The sequence below is a fragment of the Ochotona curzoniae genome, unplaced genomic scaffold (assembly GCF_017591425.1).
Source record: "Ochotona curzoniae isolate NIBS_2020 unplaced genomic scaffold, NIBS_Ocur_1.0 contig_3432, whole genome shotgun sequence".
In the NCBI taxonomy this organism is placed as follows: domain Eukaryota; kingdom Metazoa; phylum Chordata; class Mammalia; order Lagomorpha; family Ochotonidae; genus Ochotona; species Ochotona curzoniae.
In genome coordinates this window covers 21,345,931-21,360,680 of record NW_024465859.1, presented here as the reverse complement: position 1 = coordinate 21,360,680, position 14,750 = coordinate 21,345,931, and the positions used below count along the sequence as shown (strand labels likewise).

General features: G+C 41.6%; 1 protein-coding gene across 11 annotated transcripts in view; it reads left to right on the top strand.

Moving 5' to 3' along the window:
• The window catches only part of PHF21A (PHD finger protein 21A), a 200,972-nt gene that overhangs the window by 93,841 nt on the left and 92,381 nt on the right, over window positions 1–14,750 (top strand). The window lies entirely within an intron of this gene.

The window sequence follows — 14,750 nt, the reverse complement described above, 5'->3', positions numbered from 1 at the left end:
TTAAAGAGTTAATTATCCTGAAGCCAATTGATTTGCTTCCGATTTCTTTGAAGATTCTAGTGAGTAGTTGGAGCAATTTCACAGCTGTTTTTAAAGTTCAACCAAATGGGGAGCTCCTCAGCAAGTTCATAGGAAATGTATACTGTGAAAAAAATGTGTCCTCTATTTCCCATGAACTTTCGGAAGTACCCTTCTATGATGAAGGAAACTCGGGAAAGAGAGACGGTCACAATGCCAAGCCACAGTTGTAATCCAGCTGGCCATTGAACATCGCCTGAATGACCCAGCTGGTCCTCAAAGGTGGTGTGTCCCAAGCAGATGTGCTACGGAAGTACCCAGAAATTGGAATTTAGTCCACAGGTCCCACCAGGCTCCCTCTCTGTGCATCTTTTAAAAATTTATTTACTTACTTATTTTAAAAGATATATTTATTTTTATCAGAAAGGTAGATTTACAGAGAGAAGGAAAGATTTTCCATCCGCTGCAACCGATCCAAAGCTAGGAACCAGGAACTTCCTCCAGGTCTCCCACGCTGGTGCAGGCTCCCAAGGTTTTGGAACATCCTCCACTGCTTTCCCAGGCCACAAGCAGGGAACTGGCTGGGAAATAGAGTGGCTGGAACATGAACCACATGGGATCCCGGTGCACAGAAGGCAAGGATTTAGCCACTGAACTGTTGTGCCAGGTCCCAGGCCAGCTTTTCTTATTCAGGGGGATATTCTCTGTTCCTTGCATGATCTAATGCATTGGATATGTCATGCAGTAAATGAGTGAATTACTACCCAAAAGCATCCTGAAAAGTTGACTGTGGTAAGACAGGTTGTTTGTTTTGTTTGTTTTTTCCTGAGTTAGGGAGGAGCAGAGGAAGGAACAGAAACAAAATGGATGTGTGTGAGAGAGCACTCCCTCCTTCTGATTTGCTCCCCAAATGCCCTCAGTTGCTGAGCTAGGCAGAAGTTGGGAGCCTGGGATGTGGTCCAGGCCACTTTCCCAGAGACTTGCCTTAGCAGGAATTGGAATCAGCAGCTGGAGCTGGGATGTGAACTCAAGTATTCTAATATGGAGCACAGGCCTCCTGACTAGTATGTAAACTGCTGGGCCAAACACAGACCCCTGAAATTTAATATGTAGCAGAGGTAATAATTTAGATCATTAGAGAAATATGGGTTATTTAATTAAATAACATAGAAACAGTTGGCCCTCTACTTCAGGCGAGACATCAAGTGAGATTCCTGGTCTGGACTGTTTGATTACAAGTTTACTCAAACTAGCCAGAAAGAGGATTTACTGGAAGGATATTAAGGAGTCACAGAAAGAGGAAGTAGCTGAGCAGCATTCCCTCAGGAATGCAAGAAGTCACACGTTGCCGCCGGCTTCCCAGGCCGGAGGGCCACTCAGAATGCTTCACTTGTGTCTTCGTGTTCTCAGCTCTTCACACTCTCAGACAAAGTACACGTGGTAAGGGCTGTGGCCCTCTGAAGAAAAGCACTCTGGTGTTCCATTGGAACTCCCTGAGGAGGTGCGCTGCTCTGTGTGCTTGAGTCCTGTGCCTGTCATCCTTTGCCCATCTAAGGCTTAGAGCTATCACTGTACCCCTGGAGATGGGTAAAATGGGACTCCTGCATGGCACGCTAGTGAGTGAGTGAGTGAGTGTGTATGTGGCGGTGGGGAGCCATGGTTAAGAAGAGAGCCTCCCCAAGGAACATGGGCCACACAGCCACTGAGGTAGCTTCTCCTGAGGATTTTGTGAGTTTAAATACACACAAACCATATAAAATAGCAATGCTAAAAGAAAAAGTATTTTTGTTTGTTTTCTTGTTTTATCTGGGAGTGTGAAAAACCTTGCTGAGACCATTGCGAAGACTGAAAAAATATACTAAAGTAAAAAGGATAAAAGAATGAAGTGATTTTAAGACAAAGGTGGAAAAACAGAATTATAAACACAACAATAAAAAATATTTTAAAAAGTTTTCAACATATGTCTGACAAAGAATCAATAGTCTTACATGGAAAGAGTTCTCCCAAATTTCTTATGAAGTACATGAGTATCCTGAGGGAATGGGGTGGCCATCAGCCGACAAGCCACAGTGAAAATGTGCGTGGATGTCACAGAGTGATGCTTCAGTGGACAGCAGACATCTGAAAAGTGTCACATGAGAAACGAGGTGAGAGATCACAGGGAGACATTCTATTTCTACCAATTTGGCAAAAATTAACTTGTACATCAGTTACTGTTGAGGGAAAAGCTAGTGGACAAAATGTGCAAAGGTTCTGCTGCTTTGAGAAGCCAGCTCATCTCTTAGCAGATTGAGATATGTACATCCTATATGACCACATGTGCATCAGAATATATTGTCTGGATAGCAATGATGTAGGAGACTTCAGTGAGAGGGGAGGGAATTGAGGAGGAGATAAGGGAAATCCCACAATCTATGGAACTGTATCATAAAATGATAATACTAAAAAGAAATAAAATTTTTTAGAAAGAGTATATTGTCTGGAGACCTGGTGGGCATCTTAGTTCCTGTAACCACACTCTGAAACGCCACATTATGACAAAATCACCTGACGACACATTTCTCAGCCTCTCTCCCTGTAGGTTAGCAGTGAGTGACTGTACACTGTAGAGCACGGTGGACCAATAGTAACAGAATAGATCCATGTATGTAATTAACAATTTTCCAGTCACCTCATTATATAAGATTTGTTTCTTTTCCTTCCTTTTTCTTATTAAGTCTTTGAAATCTGCTATTAATATGTATGGCACATCTCTGGTGTAGCCATATTTCTCATGCTCAATTTACAGTTCATATATGGCCAGTAGATACTTTACTGGATAGTATAGCCCCCCCCCCCAAAAAAAAGCCTTCCTTAAATTTTCTTGTTTTAATTTTACTTGAAAGGCAGAGAAAGTGGCAGAGAAAGGTAGAACTTCCATTCCCTGCTTCATTCTCCAAAGGTTCACCACATTTGGAGGCCAGGCCGAAACCAGGAGCCCCGTCCTAGACCCCTGGGTGGCAGAAGCCCAAGGACTCAGCCGTTCTGCTGCTGCCTTCACGGGCGCGTTGGCAGGAAGCTCGACTGGAAGCCGGGACTTTACATGGCATTGTGCTACAGGATACGGATATCCGAAGCAGCAGCCTGACTGCATTGCCAAACGCGTGTCCCTGGAGAACTTCTTACACAGTTTTTATAGCAACCTTATTAACAATAGGAAATGGACAATTTTGTTAATAATAACAACAAAAAATGGAGCCAATCCAAACATCCTGGACCAGGACAGATAAATTACAGTAAATTCTTACAGTGGAGTACTAAACTAGTTTTTGTGTGTATGTGTGTTCTTAATCATGAATAGCCTACATATAAATGTTTCAGCATGGATAATTTTTCCAGTGTTAGGGAAAATAAAAAATGATACATAAGAACTACTAAAACATTATATATAGATAACTAAAGAAGTAGTTAAGTTACAAAGAAAAGGAATGAGAAAACGAAAGAAGAGTAGTAATTGCCACTTGGGCAGAAGGAAAAGGATGCAGTTAGTCACAGAGCGGAACAGAGATTCAGAGATGGGTGTGTTACTGGTGGTTAGATTTGACCATGTCTGTTCATGTGCACACAGACACTCTTGTATGATTAGCTAGCAAATTCGAAGTCAGTAAATATGAAGGCATGTTCAGTTTGCTAATCAAGGAATTGTAAAAACCATAATTGATTTTTTTCTTTCAAAATAAGCAAAAATCCTTTAGAGCCATCGAGTGCATACTCTTACAAATAGGCAGTCTAGTCCTCATTCTGTTGATGAGTGTATCACTGGTTTTAGGTAGGAATCCACATTGTAAATTGGCCTACCTGGGCCCCACACGATGGCTTAGTGGCTAAATCTTCGCCTTGCATGTACCGGGATATGGGTGCTGGCTCATGTCCCACCTGCTTCACTTCCCATCCAGCTCCTTGTTTGTGGCATGAGAAAGCAGTGGAGGATGACCCAAAGCCTTGGGAGCCTGCACCCACATGGGAGATTCAGAAGAAGCTCCTGGCTCCTGGCTTTGGATTGGTGCAGCTCCAGCTATTGCAGCTGCTTGGGAAGTGAACCAGCTGATCAGAAGAGCTTTCTGTCTCTCCTTCTCTCTGTGAATCTGCCTTAAAATAAATAGTCTAAAAAAATTAGCCTACTGATTAACCCAGCAATAACTTCTGGTAGTCTGTTCTCCAGAAGGGTTCTAATAAGTGAGTGAAGATACATTTGCAAGACCATTTGAGTCAGGTTTTTAAAATAATAGTAGAAAATTGGAAACAATATTCATTGTAGGGACTCAATTGAAGAAAATGTGTATTCATGAGTATAGTTGTTATATATTCATAAGTGTAGTTGTTATGAAAAAGTATATGTTATGATGTGTGTGCATCCACTGAATATTGTAAAATGAACCAAATGATTGAACAGAAGGCATTATGTGAACCCAAATTGTTTCATAAAATTAAAACACCAGGAAGAACAAATCAAGTGATTATCAATGCTTATCTCTAGGATGGAGGGGTGATAATATGATATTTTAATTTCTGAAAAGTTTTAGAAGCAATTGTTTTATATTTGTAAACAGAAAAATAAAGTGGTATCCCTCTTTTAGTAACACATCATTCTGTGTCGTGTGTAGCAGGGTGATCTGAAAGATGCTGTATGCCACTTTATCTGTGTCCAAGTCTGTGGCTTCCCTTTTGGAAAACTATGTAGAGCTTAGGGCAGTTTTCTTTTTGAGCAGTGCTTAAGATTTGGGTTTTGACTGTGATTTTAGCTATTCGTTAATAAAGCTATGGCTTTCCTTTTTATATGGAGAAGAACAATAAGATGTGATGGGGGAAGCTGGTTAACAAGTTGACCCAGTCCACTCAAGGACCTTGGACCTGACAGTGCTACTGCTAGCTTGAACCCAGCAGTAATGCCGCATCCTATTCCTTGGAGTCTCTTGTGTCACTTCTGAACGCTTACAGTTACTTCCAGCTTTTGAGTATGTGTTAAAAAAAAAAATCTTCAGAAAAAGAATAAGGTATTTTTTCATTTTTTTTTTCCAGAAAACATTAGCCTTGTGTACAAAACCAGAAAAGAAAAATCCCTGCCAATCCCTTTGAGTTGATCTGTCTCAGGGCACCTGTTAATCTATAGAGGAAAGAATCCACTGTCTCAACAGTGTAAAATATATATTGCCTTATTATTAAGCATGTTCATTACAAGCTTTTTTGAAACATAATGAATTTTTCCAGTCTGCCTACTCTGTTGCCCATTGACCCTAGGGGTCCTGTGGATTTTATGAACTTTGTCTCTTTCTTTCTCAGCAGATGCTTTCAGAGAGCACCACGGCCCCTCCATCTGCAGTAGTCTGTGTTGCTTGTTTTTCTACTTTCTGAAACCAAAGAAGTAACAATCAGTTTGAGCTAGTTTTGCTGGATTTTCATCTGGCAGTGCTGTATGGGAAGGAAGACATGGGATGTGGGAGTGCAGTTGGGATTGTGTCTTGGTTTAGGGCTGCAGCAGTGATTTCTGACATGGCTAGGGGACAAGAGTTATGCAGAGGAGAGGTGGACATAGGCAGTATTAGAGAATTGTGATGGACAGGATTAGGAATTGATTGACCATGGGCCCCAAGGCAGAGGAAGAAAGAATGGGATGATTCTGAGGCGTTGAGCTGTGGTGGCTAGGAGCGTAAGGCCCAAGTACACTTGTTCACTAAGCGCTGCCTTTCCTGCAGAGCCTCACACCCTGCTGGGGTCTCGCTCTGTGTGTGTGTGACGTGCTGATGCGACAGCTGTTTACATGTGAACAGGTATCGATAGGTACTGCCATTTTGACATCAGCATTTTATTTGGCCGGTCTCCTACACCGCCCTCTCTGGCTCACACCTAATTCCACTAGACCGTACCCGTTACTCTCAGAAGCACACACAGGTATGTGTTGTAATTTAGAAGGACTGTTTTCCTCCAGTTCTTCTTGAAAACCAAATCAAGGGCCCGGCGCGGTGGCGCAAGTGGTTAAAGGTCCTCGCTTTGCACGCCCGGGATCCCATATGGGCGCCAGTTCTAATCCCGGCAGCCCCGCTTCCCTTCCAGCTCCCTGCCTGTGGCCTGGGAAAGCAGTCGAGGACTGCCCAAAGCTTTGGGACCCTGCACCCGCGTGGGAGACCCGGAAGAGGCTCCTGGCTTCGGATCGGCATAGTATCGGCCCGTTGCGCTCACTTGGGGAGTGAATCATCGGACGGAAGATCTTCCTCTCTGTCTCTCCTCTCTGTATATCCGCCTTTCCAATAAAAAAAATAATAATAAAAATAAATCTTTAAAAAATAATAAAATAAAATAAAAAGAAAACCAAATCAAAATAGATAGGGACATAAAATATCTTTCCAACAAAAATTTGAGGTATTTGGTTTCACAATAATTAAAATGCAGTTGTTAAAAATTGTATAAAAAGTATATGTTTTAGGGTTGGAAGATCTTTTCCAGTTTTGTGTTCAGGGTTGTGAGAGAGCTAAACTTTAGTGACATTCAGAGATTAGACTAATGGCAGATGCATAGAGATAAAGAATAAAAAGTGGCTGCCAAGTTTGAGGACAGAAAGTTGGGAGCTGTAGATCAAAGGTTACAAAATAGCAAATAATTGAAGGAACAGCTTGAGAGATCTGATGGATAACAGGAGGACTTTAATAATAGTGTAGTCAGAATTTATGCTAAACAGTTACTGTTGTGGGATGGGAATAGATGGGTAACTAACTATACAAGATGACGAATGTGTTCATTTATTCCATGTTCATAATCATTTTGTTGCATAAATGTATCTTATGACATGTTGTAAATGTACTCAGTAAAATATTCTTTAAACAGGTAGAGCGATAAAAAAAAGTAGCTTAATCAGGACCTGGTGCGGTAGCCTAAAGGCTAAAGTCCTCACCTTACATGCACCAGGATTCCATATGGGCGCTGGTTCTAATCCCAGCAGCCCCACTTGCAATCCAGCTCCCTGCCTGTGGCCTGGAAATGCAGTGTAGGACTGCAAAGCCTTGGGACCCTGTCACTTCTGGCTCTTGCGGCCACTTGAGGAGTGAATCAACTGACGTAAGATCTTCCTCTCTATTTCTCCTTTTCTCTGTATATCTGACTTTCCAATAAAAATAAAATCTTTTTTTTTAAAGTAGCCTAGTCATACATTTCACATGAAAAAAGAAATACTTTTCCCATTGTTTCTTTTAGATTATTATTTTTAAGCTACTGCTGAAATAGATTTTAGTTCTCATTGGTTCACAAAAGAGCCTTTGATCGTAAGATTAGACAAATGTTGAAAACATGGGCAGATCATGTGGTTAGAATAAAAGATTATGTAGTATCCCTTTAAAAGGAAAGAAGCATTCTTGATTGGAGCAAGAGAGCTTATAGAGAGAAAAAATTATTTTTGATTCTTTTGGCATACACTTAAAGAAATCAGAGAACAGAAACCCAGAATGTACCTGGGTGCTGTTCTCCAGACGGCTTTTTTCAGAGCTTGGGGTTCCAAGCCTGCAGTGGCTCATGGCAGCGTATCTTTAGCAAGATGTTCTCTGGCAGTGTTGCTCGTCCACAGACTGTGATGGATAATAACCCACAGCATTAGCTGTGCACGTCAGAGGGTGGTGCAGGACCTTCCAGTTTTGAGAATGCATTTCATTGAGAAGGATAATGGTCAAATCAGGTTGGAGCAATTTCATATGTCTTTTTGCCTTTCCTTCCAGGTTAGGGGTTCTTCCCTTCTTACTATTTTTGTTATTACTTCTACTATGTAACTGCTGGATAGTTGAATTGGAGTGAAGTTGAAATACTTTTAACTAAAGCACTCCCCAGGGCTCTTGTTGTTTTTAATCTAGGTGCACTATTAGAAATGACCTGCAATTTATGGCTAGGTTTCCAGGTTACAGTTAAGAAAACCTGAGTATAATGTAACAGTGAAGACTGCAGAACTTTCTGAAATTTAAACTCAAGGATATTCACTATAGGATAAAAGCATTTCTGTTTCCAGGCTCTCCACAGTAGACTACGCTGTTGTTTGTGGAGATGACTCTTTGAGGGCTAGTCCATAAATGTGAAGTGGAATTAATCAGTGAAAAAGCATTTCCAGAACATTAAACCCAAAACAGTGACCCAAGAATGTGGAACAGGAAGTCATCGTCTTTTCAAGTCAACCTTGATTTCCATGGTTTTAGTTCATCATGACAAATTACCAGTCTTTTACAAGCTAAATTGTTATTTAGAAAAAGAAAGAAAAGATTCACTTAAGAAGCCATGAATTCATAAGCATTGAACTTCTAGTTCAGTTTGGAGATCCACTAGCATCTAACAGTCTGTATCATCCAGTTTTGTCTTAACCTTCAAGGGTTTAGTAATCCACACTAAAGCAAATAAAAATCTTAATATACATTTAAAAGGCAAGCTTTTAAAGTGTAAAGAAGTATTTTTGATGTAGGCTTCAAAAAAGTGAGACTAGAACTGAATCAGTAAGCCATGGAAACTACCCCCAACCTTAAATTCCTTATTCTTGTAATTACGAAGATAATATATGTTTAAAACCCTTAGCTAGTTCAGCAAAGCAAAAATTGCCTATAAGCTCACCACTCAATTGTTAACATTTTGATGTACGGTTTTTATTATTTTCATGGAAATTAACATAATATTGTTTGGGAGAAACCAAGACTTTCCAGTTAAAAGTTCAGGGACAGCTATTTGTGTGTGTACTTGAAAATTGAAATAATTTTACATCCTGACACCAAATAAACTCTTGGTTTGGAAAGTTGAAGTTTTGGAGGAAATTAAGAATACAAACACACATGTGACTTTTGGACAAGATATATTTTTTTTCTATCCCTTTATGCCTTTATGTTGTTGTATTGCTCTAGGACCATTCTTAAAAAAAAAAAAAAGAAAAAAGAAAAAAAAAAAGGTTGGCCCCAGAGATTTCCAAATCAATCATTTATAGAATTAGCTATAAGACTGTTCCATATAATTCCAGCTGTGGTACAAGTCAGTCCATTGGTGTTATCTAGCTGAAGTGTGAATTCCTTGCTATCAAATAAAGAGGGCTTTCCCTTGGTGTGATGGAGGCTGTATTGTGGCTAGAGAGTGGTGTTTCTGTGATGGCCAACAAAGAATTGTTAAGTCTTAGTTAATTGTTAATTCTTAGTTACTGCAAATAAGGAAGTAAAACATTGGCTACTTTGCTTGTACAGTATCTTCCTGATGTGAATTACATGCTGGAAATAGGACAGAGAAAAAGAGTAGAAGTTCTTACAGGTGTGTCCCCTGAATACCAGGTTTTGGAAAGGCACCTTTTCCACATGGGGACAGAAAGTGCTGCTTTATTGGTTTTGTCTGTTAGTCCATTTTTGATATAAGGTGAGTAGGAGATGTATTTATTAGCACTTAGGTATTTTAAAGATCTTACGCAGTGCATTTAGTTGATTGGTTTGCTGCCTTCTTGAAAGAGTTGTATGCATTAAAGACTTAATCAAATTGCATTGTGTTTTGTGTGTTTCCTGTGCAGGCGTCTGCATTCAGGTGTAGGTAGGTACTGTTTTGCAAGCCCAGAAAGGGCAGGATGCTCAGTTGCCTTTATAAAGCCAATTTCTTGGTTGACTGCGAGTGAGTGCAGAATTATAATACTGGAGGCTTAATTTATAACCGAAGATGCAGGAATGCAGACCTGTTAAACCCCTTATACATGGATAAATAAGGTCAACAATGGCAGATTAGCATGATGTGAATAATCTTTAAAACAAATTTTCTTGGCCTGTGCTTGCTGTACCTGTTAGCACAGAGAAAACTTGTAGAAATCAGCACATCGTCTTCGAAAGATACAAAATCAGAGAGGAGAGGCAGAGTGATGTGAGACCCTGCTGCCTGGATCGACAGCCTATTTATAATCTGGGAGCCTTGTAGCTCCATGGCTGTGCTGTGTGCTGTGCTCTCACACATCAGATACGAAGGATGGTCTGCGTGCGTGTGTGCGCCTGTGCTCCTGCTCTCAGACTTTTTAATTTTTCACCGAAGGATTGCTTTTCCTACATGGAATCGGAGCATGCTCGTAAAAGCCGATTTCTCTGTTCCAAACAGCAGCAGTCTCACCACTGGACCTGTGGGTGTTTTTCAGCACTGGGGGGAAGACCTTTGGTGGGGCAGACATTTGATGCTGCAAGGCCTTCTCAGCATTCTTGGCGAGGCTGGCTCTGCCGACTGAGTGAGTCATGTGGGACAGAATGTCGCATTTCAGTACCTCTTGGCTATCCGTGCACGTTAGACAATAACGATTGCCAAGCCAACGTGTCTCAGGTTTTTTAATTACGGATTTAAATGCCCACAGGAGTTCTGCTCATATGTTAATTCTACTGTTTGACTTTAAAGGATTTTTTTTTTGCATTTTCTAATTCAGATTATAAAAGGCAGTCAGCCATTCAATATGGAGACAGTTTGCCACATAAACTTGTAGAGGGGCAAGCAGGTTGGTCAAAGGGAGCTAAAGCTTTTCTGTGTTTTCGATTAAGAAGAGAAGAAGATACTTTCATTTAGGTATAATTTAAAAGACCAAAATAGACGCATTATGGAAATAACCTTGACACCTGCTTTTGGCAAGGATCTTGAAGCACTGGAGTGATCGTTTGAGTTGCAGGTGTCAGCTTTTGTGTACCTTCTGCCTGGTGTCTACGTCACATTTTGTCTGTCCTGGGAATTTTCCATCCTGGAAAGTTTGGCCTTTCCCTGCCCACCTCCCCCCGCCCCCCCGACCCCAAGCGTGTTTTTCTACAAAGCATGTCTTATATCACTGAGCCTGGATGTTTACAAAGCACTTTAGTGAAGTTTAATGGAATTGTAGCACTAGAACTCCATCAGACGTTAACGGTTTTATACATGCATCTATCCTGAAAAGGAATGCTGATGTAAAAGCCGGGTGTAGGAGTTTTGGATATTTTGGTATTTGGGTTTGTCCTTAGCCCAGGTCTCACACCTAATTATGAATAATCAAAAACTGACTTTCTGTAATATCACGGTGTTCATTTTCTAATTTTTCTTTGACATTCTATTTCAAAAAAAATTCAAACATGCAGTAAAAAGTTGAAAGAATTTTACCGTGAACACCCACACAGTTAAACATTCATCGTTTGTCTATACTTGCTTTATCACACATTTGTCCATGAATCTATCTTATTTTTAGCAGATAGGAGTGTAAGGTGTATCATACCTTTAGCTGACATGCAGATAGTTCAAGAGAAAAGTTATATGTGTTTGGAGAGAGAAATAGAATAAAACACGGTAAAGAATTGTTAACACTTGGGGAATGTGGCTGAGAGGTATAGAGGATTCCTCCATGCCGTTATAGCCATCTCTAAGCCTGAGTTTATATCAAAGTGAAATTTGTTTTAAAATCTGAGATTATAAGAACATAAGTCTTCAAACTGCATTGTCATCAGAGTACTAGAGAATCCATTCTCCCTTGGAGATGAAAGAATTCTCCGTTGTCCCAAACTACAAATGAATAAGGTTTGTCATTGTCCTATTGGGAAGATGACATCTCTGCTTCCAACCTGTGTCTGTAGTCATGGAAGGTCTAGACTCAGCGCTAACCAGGAGAGAGATGTCTGTTTGACTTTAACCAGTAATATGCCCATTGGGCGTGTCTTTGTAAAGAAGACAGTGTAAATTTGGGCAAAAAAGAAATTAGGGGCAAGATAGTAGAAGACTTTTTATCTCTAGTATGATATTACATACAAAGTTTTTAAAAATAAAACTTAAGACATGTGCTTCAAAGGAAGCTCTTCCTGTTGAACATACACCCTGCCAGTACTGGCTCTTATTTCCATGAAGTCCCTTGAATGCTGTTATGTAGCTGATGGCTTCTGTCTTGGGCTGTTCTGTCTTCTATGACAGGATACCACAGTGGGGTAGCCAGCTATAAACAATGGCAGTTAGTCTTGCTTGTGGTTGTGGAAGCTGGGGAGTCTGCAATCGAGGGGCCTACATCTGAGCTGTGTCATAACCTGTTTGGAGGAATCATCTGGGGAGCAAGAAAGTGATGGGGGGACGAGGGTGAAGTCACAGTTTTGTCAGGAGCCCACTCCCACAACACTGGCCTGAACCCAACTCCTGCTTTCACAGGGTCACCTCTTAGGCCTCACCCCTCAGCAGCATTGTACAGAGGACCAGACCCCCACATATTCCACCTGTAGCGTACTGTATCTTGTAATGACAAGGTGGAGAAGCCAGGTGGAGCAGCATAGCATAATGCTGATCTTGGGCAGCTTCCTTTGAGGGATTATGTATTGGAAGCAATTTTCAATAATCAGGGATGATGGTTGCATAGACTAAAGTAAAAATAGGGAGTCATTATGATGGAGAACAGAGAGATTGAGATTCAGTCTTGGAGAAGTACCCAAGTCTTAAGTCATTCATGTGCAGAAGAAAAAGAAGAGAATCTAAACTAGATGGTTCTAGCAAGAAAAAAAAAAATTAATGTTTTATGAAAAACAGTGACAAGCATTGTTTCGATGGCAAGTGAAGAGCAACAGAGTACTGAAGAGAAGAGGCTACCAAGAAGAAAAGGAAAAGAAAGAAAGAAAGGGAAGAAGGGAAGATTTTGAAAGCTTAGACCTGTAAGTGGGAGGACCAGGAAAGTCAGAGGCAGTAATAACTTGATGTGCTGTGGCCTTGTGCCTGAATCGGGCCGTTTTGTGCTGAGAAAGACAGTGGACTGATATTGTAATGTGTTTTACATCTGTTAAACTGTAAAGCTGGAGTACAAAATCACGAGGTATGTTGCCCAACCTTGGAGTACATGTGTTGGGACTGAAACTTCTCAGTTGTTGTTGCCCCTGTAGTGGATAGCAAGCCCAGATGCACACAGGGACCATGGCAGCCAACTCATCTAGACCAGTAGAGGATGTCAGTTGCCTCATCAAAGGATGAAAAGCAGAACAGATGAGACCGCTCTCCTGGCCAAGCTTTGCAGCAAGTGTACGAGTGTGGATACACTAAGGTGGACTTGGTCAGCCAGTGTGGATTTTCTCAACCCTGGAACAGTGAAGCTGACAATGTCTCAGAACTATCAGAGCCACTCAGGTAATACCCTTGAAACATTCTTTCCCACATCAGGGTCTCTAAGATGACAGCAAGAGATTGTTTCCCATCCCCTTGTGCTGATGTAGTGCAACAGCAAGGAGTGGCCCCCTCCTCCTGTGGACAAAGGAGAGGGAAAAAAACTGAAACATTTGTACTACCTTCTTCCTCCATGCTTTGACCCTCCCCATTGTAATTAGAGGTCCACATGGGTATGCATCCCTCTCAACCATGAAGATACTATTAAATAAAATTAAAAATTAAAAAAAAAAGGGAGGATGAGGAGCCAATGTGGTGGCATACCAGGCTAATCCTTAACCTGTGGCATTGGCATCCTGCATGGGCACCACTTTGTGTCCTGGCTACTCTACTTCCCTTTCTTTCTTTTTTTTTAAGATTTATTTTTATTTTTTATTATTTTTTATTGGAAAGGCGGATATACAGAGAAGAGAGACAGAGAGGAAGATCTTCTGTCCGATGATTCACTCCCCACGTGAGCGCAACGGGCCGATACTATGCCGATCCGAAGCCAGGAGCCTCTTCCGGGTCTCCCACGCGGGTGCAGGGTCCCAAAGCTTTGGGCCATCCTCGACTGCCTTCCTGGGCCACAGGCAGGGAGCTGGAAGGGAAGCGGGGCTGCCAGGATAGAACTGGCGCCCATGTGGGATCCCGGGCATGCAAGGCGAGGACCCCAACCATTTGTGCCACCGCGCCAGGCCCTCTACTTCCCTTTCAATTCCTTGCTTATGGAAAGGAAAGCAGCAGAGGATGACCCAAGCCCTTGGTCACCTGCACCCACATAGGAGACATGGAAGAAGCTCTTGTCTCCTGGCTTTAGATTGGCTCAGGTCCAGCCATTTGCTATAATTTGGGGGGTGAAGCAGCAGATGGAAGAGTCTCTCTTTCTCTGTCTCTCTCTCTCTCTGCCCGTGTGTGTGCACACACACATGCAGGTGTGTCTTGTCTATAAATTATCTTTTAAATAGAAATAAATAAATCGGGCCAGGCATGATAGCGTAGTGGTTAAAGTCCTCGCCTTGCACTCCCAGGATTCCATACGGGCGCCATTTCTAGTCCTGGCAACCCCGCTTCCCTTCCAGCTCCCTGCCTGTGGCCTGGGAGAGCAGTTGAGGACGGCCCAAAGCTTCGGGACCCTGCACCCGCGTGGGAGACCTGGAAGGAGCTCCTGGCTCCTGGCTTCAGATTGGCTCAGCTCTAGCCGTTGTGGCTGCTTGGGGAGTGAATCATCGGATGGAAGATCTTCCTGCCTGTCTCTCTTCCTCTCTGTCTATCTGACTTTCCAATAAAAATAATAAATCTTAAATAAATATATTTTTAAAATAAATATTTTTTAAAAAAGAGCTGGAGAATGTCCTCAGATACCACCTGTCCTTTTCTTACTTTCATGACTAATAATTGCAAGATAAACCCGCATTTCCCAAATAGGGTTGTTCCAGCATGTTATATGTCTGTGATAAAAGTACATGTAACCAGAACATTGTAAGAGATGCCATATATGCTCTGTCAGTGATTTTTTTTTTAAGATTCATTATTTATTTTAGTTGGAAAGTCAGACTTTACAGAGAGACAGAGAAATTTCTTCCATCCTCTGGTTCACTTCCCAAGTG